Source organism: Lissotriton helveticus, chromosome 5_1 (assembly GCF_964261635.1).
Source record: "Lissotriton helveticus chromosome 5_1, aLisHel1.1, whole genome shotgun sequence".
Classification (NCBI taxonomy): domain Eukaryota; kingdom Metazoa; phylum Chordata; class Amphibia; order Caudata; family Salamandridae; genus Lissotriton; species Lissotriton helveticus.
In genome coordinates, this window is record NC_136065.1 from 1,027,029,103 (window position 1) to 1,027,048,922 (window position 19,820).

The 19,820-nt window shown below is 41.9% G+C and overlaps 1 long non-coding RNA gene across 5 annotated transcripts in view; it reads left to right on the forward strand.

Moving 5' to 3' along the window:
* LOC144753476 (uncharacterized) overlaps positions 1 to 19,820 on the forward strand; it is a 485,329-nt gene that overhangs the window by 172,903 nt on the left and 292,606 nt on the right. The gene's annotated exons all lie outside the window — the stretch shown is intronic.

A 19,820-nucleotide genomic window follows, 5' to 3' on the forward strand; every position in this document is an offset into this window, starting at 1 on the left:
AGGCACTTGGAAGAATTTCGTTTCCAGAGAGTCAGAGAGCTTTTGCAGATCCTGATGTGATTCACTGATCTTAGAGGTATGGGTTCCCCCACACAAGCCTAAGGGACCTTCTATATTTTTATAAAACATAGTTCCTAGCTAGGGAGGGTGATATCCTAGGCACTATAGGCCCTGTTTTCACCATCATTGTAATATGATTTCTCCTCTTGTGTTTTATGGAATCGTAACAATGCTGATCATAATATTTCTAATCATATGTCTGCTTGTGTTAGCAAAGATACTGCATCTTAGAGCACGTCGTTAAAATAAATATTTTAACCTTTCCCGTGTCTCTTTTTTACTCCTGTTGTGGACTGGTATGAGAATAACAAATGAAAGAGTGTTCTTGCTTCCCACCATTTCTGAGTATAACTTAAGTCGCATGTTCTGGGTTGTCTAATCATTGGTTGCTTTGCTATAGGACGAAGAGCTAATGCAAGACTGATGCTAGACGGTTAGGGTTTCTAGGTACTGAGGTGAGTTTTTTGGTCCAGCACAATTCACTGAGGTCCTGGGTCTCTGTGCACAGTTCTGTGTAGGAGCAGAATCCCTGCAACATGGCGCACCCAACTTAGTGGTCTTATTTTGAGACTCTCGGGTAGTGCTTATATCAGTCCACGACCCCCTCAGTATTGTTTCCGGTTGACAATGATGATGGATAAACCTACCTATAGTTAAATAGGTCTTTTCAAGCTTGATAATTTAAAACGGTTTCTATTGAGTTACTACCCAGTTGTGCTACGTCACTTTGTATTGTCTTTTATCTCTGGTGTGTCGTTATGGGTGATGTTGAAATACCCCAGCATAGCCGGATGGTGGTCCGCAACCATTTGCAGACTTATGCCATCCCCTTGAAGGGCATGGCAGTTGTTTTTGTGGTGAGCGCTGATGCGGCATACCCGTTTGAGCTCTTCCACTCATTGGTTACATTCCCTGTGGTGAATGCAGATAGACATACGTTTCATGTTTACACTTACACTGCCGTGCCTATGGAGTACACTCCATATAGGACACAGGAGATTCCGATTTCATCTTGGCAGCACCACGTTTGTTTTAATGGCGCCCTTCCCCACTCTTTAACGGCGGTTTGGTTAGGTCCTTTGTCCATCCCAGGCGCTTCTTGGCCTGTTTTGGCTGGATTTACCCCGCACCCCCATGCCTCGGTGGTTCCCGTTGCTGAATTGAGGCTTCTTTATACCTCTGCTGTAGGGCTTATAAGAGCCTTAGTTCAATACATATCCCGCAACATCCAGGGCGGGACACCTGGAGTTGCAGAGCATCCAGGTGGACCCGGCGGGGCGAAGCTTAGTCCCGTCATGGTTAATGCGGTTATGGGCAAGCGCCCCCAGGATAAGGATAGTATGCCTTTTTGGCTTGCCGAGAAAGACTTGTGCCGGAAGTGACTGATTGTAACACATGGGGTCAATGCTAAATGCTTCGGCATGCCGTCCATGGCTGTCCTACCCTTCGTCATTAAGCGTGTTCAAGATGAACATGGACCGGAGGCGGCTGTTGAATTGGGGATGAGACTCTTTGGAGTGTTTGACGTAGTTTCTGATCTTGTCCTTTGTAATGTTAAGGGCGATGCGGTAAGCTTCCAGGTGTCTAATGCTTCGAGTGATATCCCCGATGCCGAGAAACCCCGTCAGTAACCGAAAATTGGCCGTAATAGTTTGAGTGTTAAGCTTATTGCTAAAACAACACAAAAGCAAACTCAGGCGGCGAAGTCTGACAAAGATGATCGCCCCTTTGTTCCAAAGCAGAATTGGAATAAGAATAAAAAACAGGGAAAACAGCAACAGACACAGGGGTCCCATTCCGCTTCACCAATACCTGCATCTACTGAGCGCACATATGATTTTCTCGATCGCGCTACTATTAAGTAACCTGATCGTTTTCAGGTTCCTGATCAATGTTCTCCTCGCTCTTTGCAGGATACATTGGTCTCACCCACCGGTGGAGGGGACAGCGGCAGAGGATAGGGTGCAAAACAAGAGCAACCCTTCAAGACAGACGGTAAAGGCAAGCAGGACGACTCTACACGTCAAAGACCCCAGTTTCAGAAAAAGAAAGTTGCTGCTTTAACAGTGAGATATGCCACGGATAGTGAAAACACAGCTTCGGAACATCACGTGAGTGCTGACGCTGTTAGACAGCCCGGCGGAGATTACTATAGTGCAGGAAGCATTGCGTCCACTTCTGAAGGTGACAGCAGCTGACACGTTCATTGTTGTTGAGACAGCTGACACTAGAGTGGCTCCCCCGGAAAGACTTTTTGAAATTGTCCTTTTAATTGAAGGTGATATACAACGTACAATAAAAGAGGTATTTCGGGAGAATCTAACTACTACCTATGACATTTTGTTGGTAGAGGCAGATTGGCCCCCACCTTTTGTTCTCGCAGCTCCGCAAGGGGAGGAGGTAATCCTCCCTAGCTACGCGCACACAGTGCCGAAGGAGCAGGCACTGCGTTTTGCAGTAGATTGGGCTAAGTTGCTTGCACTGGCTTTGTTCTGTACTCACTGTGGCTGGAACAAATTTTCCCCACACCATGAGATACCATTGCAGTCTATGCCATAACCTCAACCCCAATACCCCATGCGGAGTGAAGCAAAAGCTCCAGTGGCAGACATCCTTGTATAATTGGAATATCAAGGTGTGACTGAAACGTGTGTGTCTCCGATGAATAACCCTCTTTTTACTGTGACCAATCCTGATGGCTCGTACCGTTTGGTATTGTATTACAGGCACTTAAACTTCCATTGTCGTACGTGCGTGGTACAAAACACTCACTGTTCTGCCCTTGTGGATAGTCTCGTGCGAAAAAGGTTTAAGACCACAATTGACATATCCAATGGCTTTTTCGCCCACAACCTGTCCTCTATTAGTAGTCAATGGACAGCTTTTACTGGTGGCGGTAAACAATGCCAGTTCAGAAGATTGGCTATGGGCTATAAGGACAGTACAGGAGTCTTTGCCGCCCGCATAGTCTCTCTTTTGGAGAGACGCGACCCAGATACATGTCCGTTTGTGGATGACTTTTATCTCACGGACGAATTATGGCCGTATCTGTGTCGCGTTGACCGCATAATTTGCCGTTTTGCAGACTTAGGCTATATATTCAACTTTGCAAAATCAAACATTGCAAAGTACACAGTGTTGTTCCTGGCTATGAGCTCAACAATGAAGGTTGAGGTTTAGCACCTCACTTCTTGGAAAAAAGCGCACAGCTGCGCGCTCACACAACACTGAAGAAACTACAATCTTTACTGGGCTTTTTGAATTTGGGCGTACTTACATTTCCAAATATGCCCAGCGTATTGAGCCTCTTTACTCTTTGGTACAACCTACTTTCACCAAATCATACTGGCTGCCGGCTCATTCAGCCATCTTGCAATCTTTGCAGGCTGATCTAAAGAGAATCTAAATTCTTATTGACTCGTGATAACCACACCAACCTGGTGATAAGAATCAGACCTGGGGCGGTGGGTTCCATGTACCTGACTTTTAATGAGGGTGACACAGTCCCTATTGCTTACAAGTCACCCTTGTACACTTCGGCTGAGCTGCGATTTTCCACTGCGGAAAAAGTTTTGACAGCAGTGCAAATGGCGATTCTGAACGAACGTGCACTGTCGCAGGGAAAACGCATATTGGTTGTTACTCCTTATCCTGTCCTAGAGGCAGTGACGAAAGCCAGTGTACCGAATTCAAAAGCTTTGCATCCAAGGTGGATACAATGGGCTACGTCCTTGCCATATGAATTAGTTCATCCAGCTCCTCTGACCATGTGCCCGCTAGAGGATTAACATTATATCATTTATACTGACGGTTCGGCGCAACCGGAGACGAGTTCAAAGCACACTTATTCTTCGGGGTGCGCAATAGTGGTTGGTACTATGGTGAATGGAGAATTCAAGTCTGATGTCATGCATACACAGACATTAGGGGACTGTACCGCCCAATTGGCAGAGCTTCGTGCTTTGATGCTTGCTTTGGAGTACTCAGATCCTAGTAGGACTACTCTTATAGTAAGTGACTCTTACTATTGTGTACAGTCTTACAATGACAATTTGTTCTTTTGGACTCAAAATGACTATCGTGATTCCAAAGGTAGCACAATAAATCATAAAATGATCTGGGTTCGAGTGGCTGAGCTTAAAGAACGGCTACCACTCGTGTTTGTGATTCATACTCTTGGTCACCACCGTGTTGGAGTCCACGCTGTTGGCAATAGTTTCGCTAATGAAGCGGCAAAGACAGTAGTAGCAACATATTTGGTTGCAGCAGTTAGACATTCCAAAAGTAAGACTGATGATGACATCTTGGCAGCTATTGCCGCAACAGAGAAGTGAAGTAATTACCCAAGAGGTTTCCCTTCCAGATACTCTTATCATTTAAGTCCTGATAAAGTTCCTTATGTGAGAATTAACGACGTTGGTGACAGATTGATTCCCAACGCGGATCGCAGGTCCACACTGATTACAGCCGCTCACGAGGGTATGGCCTCTGCTCATGCCGGCGTCTCTGCGACTGTATCACTTTTACAGCAGCGTTACTGGTGGTGTGGATTGTACAATCAAATGCGTGATTATGTCCTTCATTGTGACTTGTGCCAGCAGATTAAACCTTCTACTGCTCCACGCTCGCCCCAGACACAGTTGTATATATCTAATAAACAACTTGGCTGTGTTTATGTAGACCATTGCAGTTCTTTCTCCTCTGAAACTGCATAAGTACATTTTAGTTGCAGTTGATTCTTGCACACGGTTTGTGTGGGTGTGGCCCCAAAGGAGTGCTGATTCTCAAACTGTCGTAAGGGATTTGCTTGTCTTTGTGGGAATTTTTGCATGTGGTACCTTCCACTCGGACCAGGGTTCAGCATTCCCCTCTAAGGCGTACAAGGATGCCATGCTTTCATTGGGGGTTCAAGTCAAATTTTTGTCTCCATAGCGGCCTGAGGGTAATGGTGTTGTGGAGCTAATGAACCGTGATTTAAAGCAATCCTTGAAAGCTAGGGTTTTAGGTACAGGCCAAAACTGGCTAGCCCACCTCTAGAGCAGTCAGCGTGCACTTAATAATCTACCTAGAAGGTCTCTGAGTGGGCGGACCCCATATGAAATACTCTTGGCATCAAAATGTTCCGGACCTTGAGGGTCTAGACCAGGCGGCGTCTGCCACTCCCTTTGACGTAGATGAACATTGGTCTGTTTTCCTGAATCTACAAATGACCCATGACCGTCTTGCAAAGGAACATTTGCCAACCACAACTGATGCTGCGTTGCAGATTCCTGTAGTTGGCTGGCTACCCCGAGTTGGCGAACTGGTCCGAGAGAAGGTCGAGAACAAGAAGGAATTCGGCCCCTCATATCGTGCTCCAGTTCCTTTGCTTGGCGTGTAGGGTACAAGAACAGTCATTTAACCTCCACTTCTTGGTCATAAGGAAAACAGGTACATGTCCATTGACAATGTCAAACTACACAGAGTGGCCGATTCTTCTTAGTATGACACCTGCGGTCTCTTGTCCAGCCATGCTGAGAAACTCTATTCTGGCTCCGGCAAGTAACACCGGCCCTGACGTTGCCATCGAGGTGCCTGCAGTTACGAATCCTTTATATGGTGATCCTCTTGATGATACTGAGTACACTTATCCCACAGACTTATCTATGCCCGATTTAGAGACCTGTGTGGCTAATCAATCACGTTTTTCATTTGACACTGACTCTACCACATCAAAGTCCCCCTCAAAAGTTTCGATGTTTGCTGTTTGGTTTAAAAAAAAATGTTTTATTCCCCTTGGACTTACATTTGGCTGGTGCTTTTTTCAATTTTTTTATTCATGTCCATTGGATTTGTGGTGTATTTTTTCTGTCTTGTGAGTGGACACTATGTTAAAGAAAGAACTACAATTAGACTAATTGATGGAACTTTGGCACCCCACTCCTCCTTACATAGAATGAAGAGGGACCAGACTTTTGTGAATATCACTGCTTGGCCTGTCTTGGATGGAATTGTATGGGATGCTGTTAAATTTCAGATACACGGTCCCACAGGGGTTATAAATGTCCCTAATGTACTTCGTGTTTCAATGGGGGATGTGGTTAAACAAAATATATGCTCCGATGATTGGAACGTCCAAGCCGTAGAGGCTCTATTTTCTGATTTAAAATATTATGAATGAGGCTTTGCATCGTGTATGTCTCATCCCGAACCATATGTTGTTTCTGAATTCGACCATTTCACAAACCACCTGCTTTGGATTGGCTACATCTAAAAAAGGAAATGCTCCGTCTATTCCTGATTTGGGAGAATACCCCAAATGTAACAATCACACCAGTAGGTCCCTTAGTGATTTACAGACTCTGCTACAAAATTCGTCCTTTAACATTTCCAGTTTGGATCCCCAAGGTTGGTTGTTATGTCAAAGAAGTGCAGATTCTTGCCAGCATCGTTTTCTGGGTTTGTCCCCTGGCTATACAAAGGTTAGGGTGGATCCCCGTTTTGAGAGTGACCATTCTGTCACTACCAATTCTGTAGGCAAGCTATGTCAGAACTGGCTCAAACACTCCACCTTAGCTTCAGTTAAACTCCATTTGTCTAAATTGACTGACGACGTTGACTTGAATGACTTTGTGAAAGGTCCTGCAACTGGCAGATCCAAAAGATGGATATATGCTATTTACAACGAAGTGTGGAAACTGTCCCAAATTGAAGCTGCTTCTAGGTTAAGGGCTATTGATCAAGCTAATTTAGAAAAAGTGCTTGCAGTTGTAGATGATAGATAATAGCATTAACACACTTTCTTCCAGAATTTACACATTAGAGAATATTGTTTCTTCTGTCACTGATATTGTGCAAGATGATGTCTCAGTTTTGTACCATGGTCAAAACCAATTGCGTTCTATAATACAGTTTGCATGGACTTTACAAACGTTGAAGGCTGGGAAAGTGCCTTGGGACTATATGAAAACTTCTTCGCTATTTTTACCGTTTAATCTGTCTGTTAAACATCAATTTATGTCAATGAAAGATGCAACATTTTCACTATTGCATATTGAAAAGTTAGAACCTTTACTGTTTTCTGTGGCCGAAACAAATTCTGCGATTTGGCTTATTCATTGGTTAATACCGCTACCTTTTCAACTGTTTAAAATCGAAGCATGCATGAAACGTTATGCCATAGGCAGAAATGAACCATTAGGTAGCGCATATCTCCATGAAGTTTGGTCTCTACCCTTTACATATAGGTGCTTGAGGGAAGGAAATGAGGTTTATTTAAAAGGTGAAGATTGCACTGCCACACTTGATCACTCATTGGTCTGTAGGAATATACAATTGCACGGCTCTTGTAATTCAGAAGCCCCAAATTTGGCCTGTATTTTAAAAGGTACACCCGCCTTGGCTATTATACTGACTTTCACGTTGTTAGCAATCGGTAGTTATTTACTTTTAAATAATGAAGATTGCTGTGGTATGCTGGCAGGGATTCCATACATAGTGACTTTCTGTTGTAAGAATGTCCTCTTTCCTATTCCGCATAGGAAGCTCGATGCATCCATCTGGCCTTACATTTCGACCTTGAAAGCAGAGATCAACAAGATGAGTACAATAAGGGCTCTTTCCTCTCAAAAAGAAGTCGCCCTTACATCCGCACATGAAACATTCGTCCATCACATGGCTAACACTCGTACTGAGGTGCATGCCCTTCTGAATACTGATCTCCCCCTGCATTTTGTAGCATTTATTCACACTATATTCAATGCCTCTTTGACCACAGGCTTGACACACTTTTTTAAAGTAGTAAGTTCTGGCCTTGTGACTTCATTCCAAACTATATTTGGTGTGATACCGGCATTTTTTCATTCTATATTTTCCAGCCTCTTCGGCGGTTTACCGTTAATTCTCGCCTTGGCTGCCGGTGTACTGCTGTTAATTTGTTTGCTCAAGAATGGTTGTACATTCTGTGCCCCACGACAATCTGCCCCGGCTGCTCCAACTTCGTAACCGGTTGCTAGAATACTATGGATGGCTGCCTCTGGCTACTTTGAGTGTAGCGTATGGTTTATCTTTCCGGTTTTCCACTGCCTGGATTGCAGTTTTGAATGGGCTCTGGATTTGTGTCTCTGCAACACAGTGTCTCCTAACCCAGATTATGATCTACTAATGAGTCCCTTAGTTGCTCATGAACTAGACTGTTCTGGTGTTGCGATTATGTCCTGCACAGCGGCTCATGGAGTCCTAGGCAATTGGAATATATGGACTGCAGCCTTTGACTTCCTGGCACGCAGTTATCTCGAAGAACCCCCAAGTTGTCCTCTGATGGTGCTAGAGGCTCCGGCTGTTGAAGAACATGTGTGTTCTTTTCCATTACTGAATTGGATGGCTGAAATGTTCACTGACGATAACAACAACTTCATATTGGAGGCAGTTGCAACGTACTGTGCCTTTATGCTGTTGGATTGAAGTGACGATTTTTTTCTGCTTCATATACATGCACTGGACTCATGATTTTTTTCCTTCATTTTTTTTTTTCTACGCATTACATGTGTTTTGACACTACCCCCCCGTTGGGTTTCGTAGGTTTTATGGTTACTAATTCAGATTTTACTCCCAATTATCCAGTTTGGCAACATTTTGAACTTGGTTCTGTCTTATTCGAACTTGAACTCTGCATTCTAAAAATTGCCCCCTCTTATTGTGCATTCTATGATCAAGGTAGGGTGTAGTGAGGGCTGGGCCTTGTTTGCGCACATTGCTACGTTAGCATAGGAATATTAGAAGTTTAAACGCCATTTTACCTTTTGCTGATTTTTGCACATGACACTGGATATAGCTGTTGTTGTAAGTTAGGCTGCATGAATTACTTCACATGAGAATGGCTTGTTTTCGGCATCCCTAGACTTACATCGTGACCCTAGTCTGCACAGTGAGTGCTAAAGCCTCCAAGGTTATCATAACAAGGCAGCTGTTGTTCGGACTGATCGGCTTACGTTTTAGACATAACATGCATGCAGCTGCAGCCAACGGAGATTCTGGCGCCTTTAATATTCCACTGTAGGCATGATTTCAGGCACTTGGAAGAATTCCGTTTCCAGAGAGACAGAGAGCTTTTGCAGATCCTGATGTGATTCACTCTTGCTGACCTTGGAGGTATGGGGTCCCCCACACAAGCCTAAGAGACCTTCTATATTTTATAAAACATAGTTCCTAGCTAGGGAGGGTGATATCCTGGGCACTATACGTCCTGTTTTCACCATCATTGTAATATGATTTCTCCTTTTGTGTTTTATGGAATTGTAACAATGCTGATCATAATATTTCTAATCATATGTCTGCTCATGTTAGCAAAGATACTGCATCTTAGAGCACGCCATTAAAATAAATATTTTTAACCTTTCCTATGTCTCTTTTTTACACCTGTTGTGGACTGGTGTGAGAATAACAAATGAAAGAGTGTTCTTGCTTCCCACCATTCCTGAGTATAACCTAAGTTGCATGTTCTGGGTTGTCTAATCATTGGTTCCTTTGCCACAGGATGTGACACTGATGCTAGTCGTTTAGGGTTTCAAGGTACTGAGGTGAGTTTTTTGGTCCAGCACAATTCACTGAGGTCCTGGGTCTCTGTGCACAGTTCTGTGTAGGAGCATAATCCCTGCAACAGTATATATATATTGTTAAATGTAAAGTGAGATACATTTACAGTTCTTACCTATAGGTTAACTTTAGCATTTTCTTTTTACTTTAACCTTTGATTTTTCAGTGTATTTCTTGGGGTTATTTTTAACATAAGCAATGTTTTATTACCAAACATAAATCCAATCCCACCTTGAGCACAGACTTTAGCCAGGGGGATCCCCACATGGTCTAGGGGTTCAGGGTACCCCTGGCCTGCTCCCAATATACATCATTTTTTGTTCTATTGTCAGGACACAGGGGCCGATTCCCCATGTCCTGAAATGATGACCACAACATTTCTCTACATGTTGCAGCAAAGCAATCAGAGTGCGAGCTCCAGCGGAACTCATGGGAACCTCTTGCTCCTGCAGGGGGGACACGGCTGACTGGAAAAAAGCCTTCTTGACCAATCAGATGTCTCATTTTTTTAATTTGCATGACCACAGGACTTCTGCAAGAGTCTTGTGAACCAAGCAGCCCAGTGGTCGCCTGCGTCACCGCGAGCCAGCAATGTAGCCACGAAAGGAGCGATGAAGGATGCTCTCGTGGCAGGTAAAAGTGAACAAAGCCACAAAGACACAGTAGCACTCGATCTATTCAATAAACCCAAAGCTCTTGCGCTGCAACATGAACTCATTTACAGTATAATGTCAGAAAAGCATATAAGTACACAATGTCAGAAAAACCCACAGAGGAATGGAAAGCAACTTATCTGCAGGTGAAGCAGGAATAGAAAGAGAAAGTATCCCAGCAGCCCCCGGACCTTTCAGGACGTGTGTGGATGCTGATTGGTGACCTCATGGACTGACCTTTCCCTATGTTTCATGGAAAAGAGAGTTTTTTCAGTTAATGTTAACAACTGCTGGTGTTAGAAAAATAAAGAAAGCAGAGCATACTCCTCGCCTCCGAGTCCTTAATAGAATTGAAACTTTCCTTTGTGTCTACCAGGGCATTTTTCATTATGTATATTTCATGTATCATGTGTGGATTTTATACTAAGTGGAATCTGACTCGGACACAATGTTTTGGTAGCAATAATATAGAAATACGAAAGCTGGCCTTGCATTTCATTGCATTTTTTTTGCCCAAAATAGTACCTTTTTTCCTTTTCTCTCCTAACATCATTTTTTACTCCAACGTTAAGCATTGTCAATTGACATCACCTACAGGTATTCATGAATATGGCAATCTTGAACCCTGGTATCTCGATGTTTTGGTTTAATGCCTGACCCATATTTTATGTAATATATTTAGATAGTGTAAATCTATTTGTTAAAACAATAACACTTGTATGCTGTGGCTATATCTACTATGAAATGACATGTTTTCTAATTTAACTTGTTCCTTCTCCTCTTGTGATTTACGGGTGGGAGGGCGATTCTATGCAATAAAAATATTTAAACAAGAAAAAATGGCAAGCCTTGTTGGGATTGTTTTACTTTCAAGAGAGCTATACTGAGCAAGTGAAGCCCTTGTGTGATTACTCCAATGTTTCTGCTATATTACACAAACCAGAAGCAGACACTGTAAGTGACTGAGGGCCTGATTTCGAGTGTGGCACATACTCAGTTACAGTTGGGTAAATCTGCAGTATATCAGCGATGGAGAATACTCTGTCTTCACCATACACTTTCAGTGGATCGATGGAGTAAGGGCTGTTAGAGGTTGTGCCATTTGTCCACCAGCCCAATTTAAAGTGGGCCAACAAACACCAAGGGGCCCATTAGGATGTTGGGCGGGCGGTGCAGTGAGCACCGCCCGCCACAATGTTAAATTGAGGAATGCGCCCGCCACTGTGGCGGGCACATCCTAATGCCAATGTCGGGACCCCCGCCCTTTAGGCGGGCGGTCCCGATCTCCGTTAGGGTGGCGGGCGGACTTTGTCTTTTACTTTGCTTTAACACCATCCAAAATGTGGTGGTAAGTGAAAGTAAAACATTTCAGTGACCCTCACATCATGAGAGAAAATTCCCATAGCCTCACCAAACAACGAGGGACTGAACATTTAAAATTTGCAGGATACCCCTGACGAAGGGCCATAATGGGCCCGAAATGCATTGGGTGATGAACATGACGACTGAGGAATATCCATATAATCTACCATGCTCTAGAATGAGGCCTCTATCGGCACTTCTACAGCTTAAAGGGTTTAATGAATATATGGAGTGTCCTTTATGTGACTAGACGAATGAAGATAAACTTTGAATAAAAAATGTCGATGAAAAAGAAATAAACTTTCGGATAAACTGGAACAATTTGTGGCATCCTTGTTATGCGCTAATGAAGGCTGTGCATCTGGAATGGGGTGTCACTTCGCCCCATTTTTCTTCAGTGAATAATTCTTAACGTGGTATGGCAATCCACGATACCGGCATGCACGCCAACAAATGGAATACAAGTAAACTACCGATGGAATATGAACAGCTTTGGTGTGCACTCTGTCACCTTCTTGTCATATTAAAAGAGTGCCATTTGGCACAGGAGAAACAAATCATTAAAGTTTCTCCTATACCTACACTAAAAACGGCAAAAAAGCAAATATTCCAAATGCCTATGCTCTACACCTTCACTGGGTGCAGTGGGCCTATTCTCTAAATGCTGTTGACATCAAATTAGAATATTACCCTAAACTACACATTCAAGAACTTTTTCAGTACACTCAAGATGTTCCACAAATTCTGAAAGTCTTACCCATACATGAGTATAAGAGCGTGTTCTACATGGATGGCTCTGCACAGCTTGCAGTCGTTTCTAAACAGAAAATATTCCACATCTTGCGGTGTAGGGAAGGTTTGAAAATTGCAACTTCAAGCCACCACGCACACACACAAAAGGTTTGGGTGATTCCACTCCACAGTTAGCAAAAATTCATGCCATGTGAATTGCCCAACAAAATGTTTATCCATCATTTCCCATAGTTATAGTGTTGGATCTGGCATTTTGTGTTCAAGTGTTCAATTTAGATTTGTTATGTTATGTTTTGTTAAAAGGATTTATACAGCGCATGGCTGCCCCAGCGACTGGAAGTCCCAGCGCTACCCAGGTACAAGTTGCCACAGACAAGCAGAGGGAAAGAGGTTAGACCGGGAATAACCAGGTTTTTATAGCCTTTTCAGAAGGTTAGATGATTCTGAATACCCCTAATGGATACAGGGAGCGAGTTCCAGAGTCCAGACGCCAAAGCCTTAAAGGAGCGTCCTCCGGCTCTAGCTTGTAGGACTCGGAGGGGGGGTACATGCTAAAAACTGATCGGCTGAACGCAGGTTACATCTTGTAGAGTATGGTTCTAGCATGTTTGCTAGGACAGGAGGGGCCTATTGGGTCAAAATTTTGTGAGCAAAGCACATTGTTTTGAATTGAGTTCTTTCATCCACAGGCAACCAGTGCATCTTAGGTAAGAGCTTTGACACTGAGCAAAATTTAGGGAGGGCAAAAAGAGTGCATGCTGCTGCGTTTTGTACACTTTGAAGGTGCTAAATACCAGATATGTTTGCGCCTAGGTATAGGGAGTTACCCTAATCGAGCCTGGACAAGATCGTGGCCTGGACAATAGTCTGACAAGTTCGTTTGTCAAAGAAACCACAAAGGGGCTTTAATCCTTGCAAAACAGACCCCGCGACCATCTATGTTTGGGTTTCAAAGGATAGCCCTCTGTCAATCCAAATTCCCAGGATTTTCAATCCCTCCTTAGGCAGGGGTGCCGGTTTCATTTCATCTGCCCACCATATCTCCGACCACGAATTACTGTCTCTCCCAAATAGTAGTATTTCAGAGTTACTGGCATTTAACTGCAAGCAGTTTGCTGTCATCCAGTCAGCAATGGCCAGCAGGTCTTCCTTGATTTTAACAAGGTTGTTTTTGCATTTCTTGGAAAAAGCAATAACAAATTGGGTGTCGTCCGCGTAGGACACTGATGACAGCCCTCTGCTTTTTTGCTATTGCCATGAAGGGTTTCAGGTAAATATTAAAGAGAGTTGGGCCTTAGTATTGATCCCTGTGGTAATCCGTAGTGGATAGCATACTCCTGCGAGCAGTGGGGTGGTACAGTGACCTGAAAAGTTCTCCCAACCAGAAAAGATCTGAACCAGGCCAAGGCCACACCTATATCCCTATCTACTGCAAGCGTCGCAGTAGGATCTCATGGGATATTGTATCAAAAGCAGCGCTTAGGTCAAGAAGAATTAGGGCTGTGGAGTTTCCTTCATCCAAACTGCTTCGAATTTGCTCCATCACTGCCAACAGAGCGGATTCGGTACTGTGGCGTGATCTGAAACCATTTTGTGAGGAGTCCAGTATCTCATTGCGCTCTACAAATTCTGTGAGGACAGTGTTCACATGAGATTCAATAGCTTTGGCTAGGAAAGGGAGACAAGATATCGGGCGATAATTCTCCGGGTTGGATAGGCTACAGAGATGGTTTCTTTAATAGTGGAGTTACTTTAGCATGTTTCCATGCAAGAGGTACGGACGCCGAAGTCAGGGGTGATTTTCATCTCCCTGCTTACTGGTAGAATATGATTTGGGAATTTTTTGAGCAAATCTGGTTTCATGGGATCAGCTGGGGAGCCTGATTTGATTTTAATACAGAAAGACTCTACCTCGGTGAGAAACAGTAGCGGGAAGGAGAAGAGTGTTCTTCCATCCTTGTTTCCGCTATTCCTTCACCCTCCCATAAAGTCCATGTTGACATTTACGGCTGGAAAATTACTGTAGATTTTCTCCACCTTGTTCACAAAATATCTGGCCAACTCGTCATACTTTTGTTTATTTACAGCACACGATGGTGCATAAAACTCAAGGAAACCATGCTAAAAGGAACTGTGCAGCAGATCTGGCTGCAAAACCAGCAGTATAGATCTCTAAGGTAGTTGCTGTAGCTCGATCTCAAACTAAAATCGACGTGGACATTTTGGTAGAAATACAATCCACATTGAAGGGTGAGACGCCTCAAGAAGACTTATCTTCCAAATGTTCCTATACCCTCGGTCATGTTAATGTTCTGGTGATTACATTACCTGGACTAGTAGTTATATTCCTAATGAATGAGCTAGGCTATAATGAATCAAAGCAGCTTTTGAAGGAATAGCCTTGGTGCATGCTTGAATAAGTGCTATTGTATCAGTGCTACACCATCCATATGTGTAGCCATATTTACTATAATAAACAAAGAAATATGTGTAACCATGTGCTATTTGTCAACAGATAAAACACTCTATTGTATCAAGGCCATCCTAGACCCCTTTAACTATCTGTGATAAACACTTGATGTAATTTTTCTCAACCATCAAGGCCAATCCGAAGTGTAAAACAAAATTAGTACATATTAGTTGCTGTCAATTCATGCTCCAGATTCTTATGGGTTTATCCACAAAAGACTGCCACTGTTTGAGCAGTCATAAAAGACTTACAGTGGATAATAGCCACAGGAGTAGTGCATACCTTTTATTCAGAAAATTGTCCAGAATTTTCTGCTATGGCGTTCATGATAGAATGAATGAATAAATCTTTATTGCATGAAACTATAAAAATATTATTGACAGTAATAAGATACAATAAAAACATAATATAAGAGAAACAGAAATGATGTATAACTTTAATAAACTCCACATCTATTTTACATTTCCTTGGGGCGACGATAAGTAAGACCTAATAATGTGGGCAATTTACCAATACATTTTCAATCTTTTATGGAAAAACAATATGCAACAGTCTCCGTAATTGATCTGCAATTAATGGAAACATTTGCATTTTTTAAATATTTCTCTCCCAAGTCTAATAAACTAGGACACAAAAAAAGGCTAGATTGACTTTTCCTTATAATTACATAGGCGACAAACCTTTGAAGGTAAGCAATTAGTGTTCCATGTTACTTCAAACTGAGATATCGGGATCAAAATAAGATGGAATCATAAATATTTTGACTTACATCCTGGATCCAGATTATGATATGAATATTCTTGTTTTACACTGAGATACAACTCTGTTACATAATGAACATGTCTATATATCTGTAGTGCAAATAATTCAACAGCCCGAGCATTCCTCCACAAATTTTGCCTTATTAGCTCCTGGCGTGCCAATTTAATGAGTTCTAATAATTAACCCTGGGTGACCAACTATGCTACGCTCGCAAAGTTTGCGTAGTTCGTGCTACTTCGCACTACGCGAATTGCACGTAGCACAGTGCAAAATCGCGTAGCTTAGCGTAGTTGGCATTTTTTGCTCACTCGCAGTCCTCAATGTCAAGTTGGCGACCTCGAGCGAGAAAAATGATATCCCGGCAAGACTTTTTCCTCATTTGTGATCAGCAACATCAAGTTGGCGATCGTGAACAAGGAAAATAAACATCCCGGCTAGATTCTCAATGCGGGGAGGTCAGGTTTCTCATTGCGAGTGGTCGTGTATGTTCACGACCGCTCGCGATGAGAAACTACCAGTCCACGTTGAGAAAGCTGCCGCTCGAGTAAAAATCTACTTGAGCGGCAGAAAACGACAGCTCGCACTGTGTAAGATGCCGTTTTCAATCATTGCACAGCGCGGACAAGCATCCTGCACTGTGCAATCAGTGCGAACAGCACACTACGCAGTTTGCATAGCGCTACGCGTATCTCGCGTAGTGCGAAGTGCACTTCGCTTAGCTACGCTTAGCTTCGCGTACCCCAACTATGCAAACTATGCCCAGGGTTACTAATAATAGCGTTAGATTTTTTCCCGTAATTACTCTATTAATAGCAGCTGGATTCAACTCAGGAGACAATTCTCACTAGTTTGTTATCTCAATGCAAATCAGCGATCTCAATTAATCTTTGTTAGCAATTGCACAATCACAGTAATAAGTTAGACAAGCTGAAAGATATCTTAAAGTTCATGAAAAGAATGAGGATTATGTAAAAATCGATGTTCTTTTATGTAAATTGTTTCTGTGTCATTATTACATTTTCCAAAGCAAACCAAAGCAAAGGAAGTACTATGGCTTCATATATTAAGCCTGGGGCTAATTTAGATTTGATTGCCATTAAAGATTGACAAATCGCATGTCCTCCATGAACTTTCAGAAATCTTTTAACTGATTGCGACACCATATAAGCCCTAGTTTTATAATTCAAGACATTATTATCCATCTTTCACCCAAATATATTTATACTTTGAGACTTCTTCCAGAACATGCTCATCAATTTCTAATTTAACCTAATTCTGAGATTTACCAAAGACCATAGCTTTTGTTTTACTGGAATCAACTTTAAGGTCATTTTCCACATTTAATTTTTGTAAGTTTGATAATTGCAATTGAAAGCCTGAAGGGGTCAATGAGAAAATGAGACGATAATCTCATATACTAAGTAGAGAATGTCTGAGGGTGGTTTAAAGAATTTGACAAATCCAGAATGTTTAATGAAAATGAAGCAGAGCTAAAATACAGCCCTCTTTGAGTCAATTTACTGTTGTAATTTTTGTCAACAGGGCATTTTTTGTCAACTTAAACTGAAGCCAGGTATCATCATGCAGAGATATTTAAAAATGTAGAATAATATGATTGCTTCCATTAGTTTTTTTTTACTGTCCTCGTCAAATGCTGGCGAATAGTCAAAATAGCATAAATTTAAACTGAGATTCCTTTTCATGATTTATTTGTCAAACGTTTTAATGGAAAGATGTTATAAACCATCGAATATCCTTGTCTAAAACCAGATTGCTCCATAGAGATTAGGTTAAGAACAGAGGCCCACTGTAACAAGTTATCACATATGAATTTTGCAAGGAGTTTTCCGTCGGTATGCAAAAGGGCAATGAGATGGTAGTTATTCGGGTTCTGCTTTGAACCATTTTTGTTCAGGGGATGTATAATAGCTCCTTTCCAAGAAGATAGTAAGATACCCGATCCCAAAACCCTTGTAATTAAATTGTCAAGTAATTCACCTCATAACAGAGGATCTGCTTTTATCGCCAGTTGATATACCATTAGGAACTGCCACTCTAGAGGGAAGTGATTTTTTTAAAATTCACATCACTATTACATTTATAGTAATCCAAATATCACTATTGTGCTAACATAGAGTTTCAGATTTTGTGGAGCCAATGGAATCATAGAGATTGTCCACATACATTTTCCATGCTTCATAAGGTATGCTGAACTCATTAGATGATTTAAGAGAGCCTGTACTCCAACCGACCAAAGTCCAGAATAGTATCATATCACTAGTTTTAAAAGAGTGATGCAGTCTCATCCTTGTAGGCTCCTAATTCCTCCAGCGGATTTCCTGAATCTCATTTGGGTAACTCTGTTTTTTTTTGTTTGCTAAAATTATTGAGCAGTCTTTATTTTTAGGGCAAATAACCATTATCTTAGGGCCTAATTGCGATGCGGTTGGAAACGGCTCCGACCGTTGGTCGGAGCCATTCCAACCGCATCATAATATGCCGGACGGATTCCTTTCGGACTGACCCATTATGATGTTCTCAGTCGGAAAGGAATCTGAACAGGCTTTTTGACTGGCTTCGTATGGTGCCCCTCTGTTGATTCCTGTCCCTTGTGGCAGGGACCTCGAGGTGAGTGCCACGGGGTGCAGGGATGAACTGCACCTCACATTTTACAATGGGAGCATGCATTCAGTCTTGAATGCATGCTCTCATTGTAAAGTATCGGAATAAGACTGAACAGTGTTGCATCCTAATTAGTCGGTCGGACCGCCGACCGGATGTCAGTCGGTCCTTTGACAAAGATGTTGTAGGGCAGAGGAAACTCTGCCCGACATCGTAATTAGGCCCTTAGTCATGTGGATTAAAAAAAATTAAACATATCTTGTAACAAATTCATCACTGCACCAATTAGTAGATTTCTGTGTGAAATAGAAATTTATAAAGCTTTGTTTCCTTAATAATAATAATTTATGATTAAAGCCAGCATTCCACTTAACTGATCTTGGATTAGTTAAAGTGCTGGTACAAGCCAAATGTCCATCATCTGGCCACCAAGTGTGATAGTTGATATCTCTGGTCATATGTTGCGTATTGTGATCGCTTTCTTGTCTAGGTAGTATTTAATAATCCTTATACAAGGACAAAGAGCTTCAGTATAATAATACTTTTTGACTAGGCTGATAAAAAGAAGAGTTTAGCTGGTCGGTCAGCTGGAAATCTCCCATGTAATGCCCGGAATCCTAAGTCGAAGAAAAATCCCCACATGCAATCACTTTTAGACTTAGAATTGTTCCACCAATTTTCTATAACAGGGTCTGAGGGTCCAAGCTGAATCCAGGGAGCTGTCATCCGAAAGTCAGGACTGACAACTGAATAATACATTATTCAAATCTCCTTATATAATTACCATCATTGTGGCATTCTGATCAAGAATGACTCTCAATTCGTCTAGTGCTGCTTTAATCTCATTTTTATTCTTTACTGAAGTCGGAGAAAAATAAACATTTGCTATCAAAATCTGATTTTTGACGGTTGTCCCCAAATTTTGTTATAGGTATGCATTGAAATTTCGTATTAATTACGGAGCTTTTCAAATTAATACTATTATGAATTAATGTGACCAGCCTACCCAATGGACTGCCCATATAACTTGCAGTTGCACACATTTTGAATGAACTAAAGTTTGTTAAGTGAAAAAGTTTCATAAGCCAGCATTTTTAAAAAAAAGATCAGTTGATAGTGATTTAAGAATTTTATTAGATCCTCCCCGCCTAAACTTCAATGCCTTTCAATGCCTGCAATGTTCTTTGAGCAAACGAGCATTCTTTCATTTAGGTTTAAGGCTCTAATGGTCTCATGGCTAGGAATGAATTGGTGCAGGTATGTTTCTTGCATGATGTGTTGATAAACTGGCAAAGGTAACTGTATAATCAGCCTTCTGATATTTGATGACGTTGATTCCTAAATTTAGATCCTGAATGCTACACAAAATACCTCGAAAAGGACTTCTATTTTTGATAGTTCCCTGTTGTACAAATTGCTCTTAGAGTATAGATGGATATTTTAATTTGGATGGGTTTGATAAGAGGATACCTCATAATGGGAGTTTGGCCTCTTTTCCCAGTATCTTTTATACAACTAATTCATTTGTCTAAATTGTTTGAGTAAGCTCATTTTTCTTTCAGCAA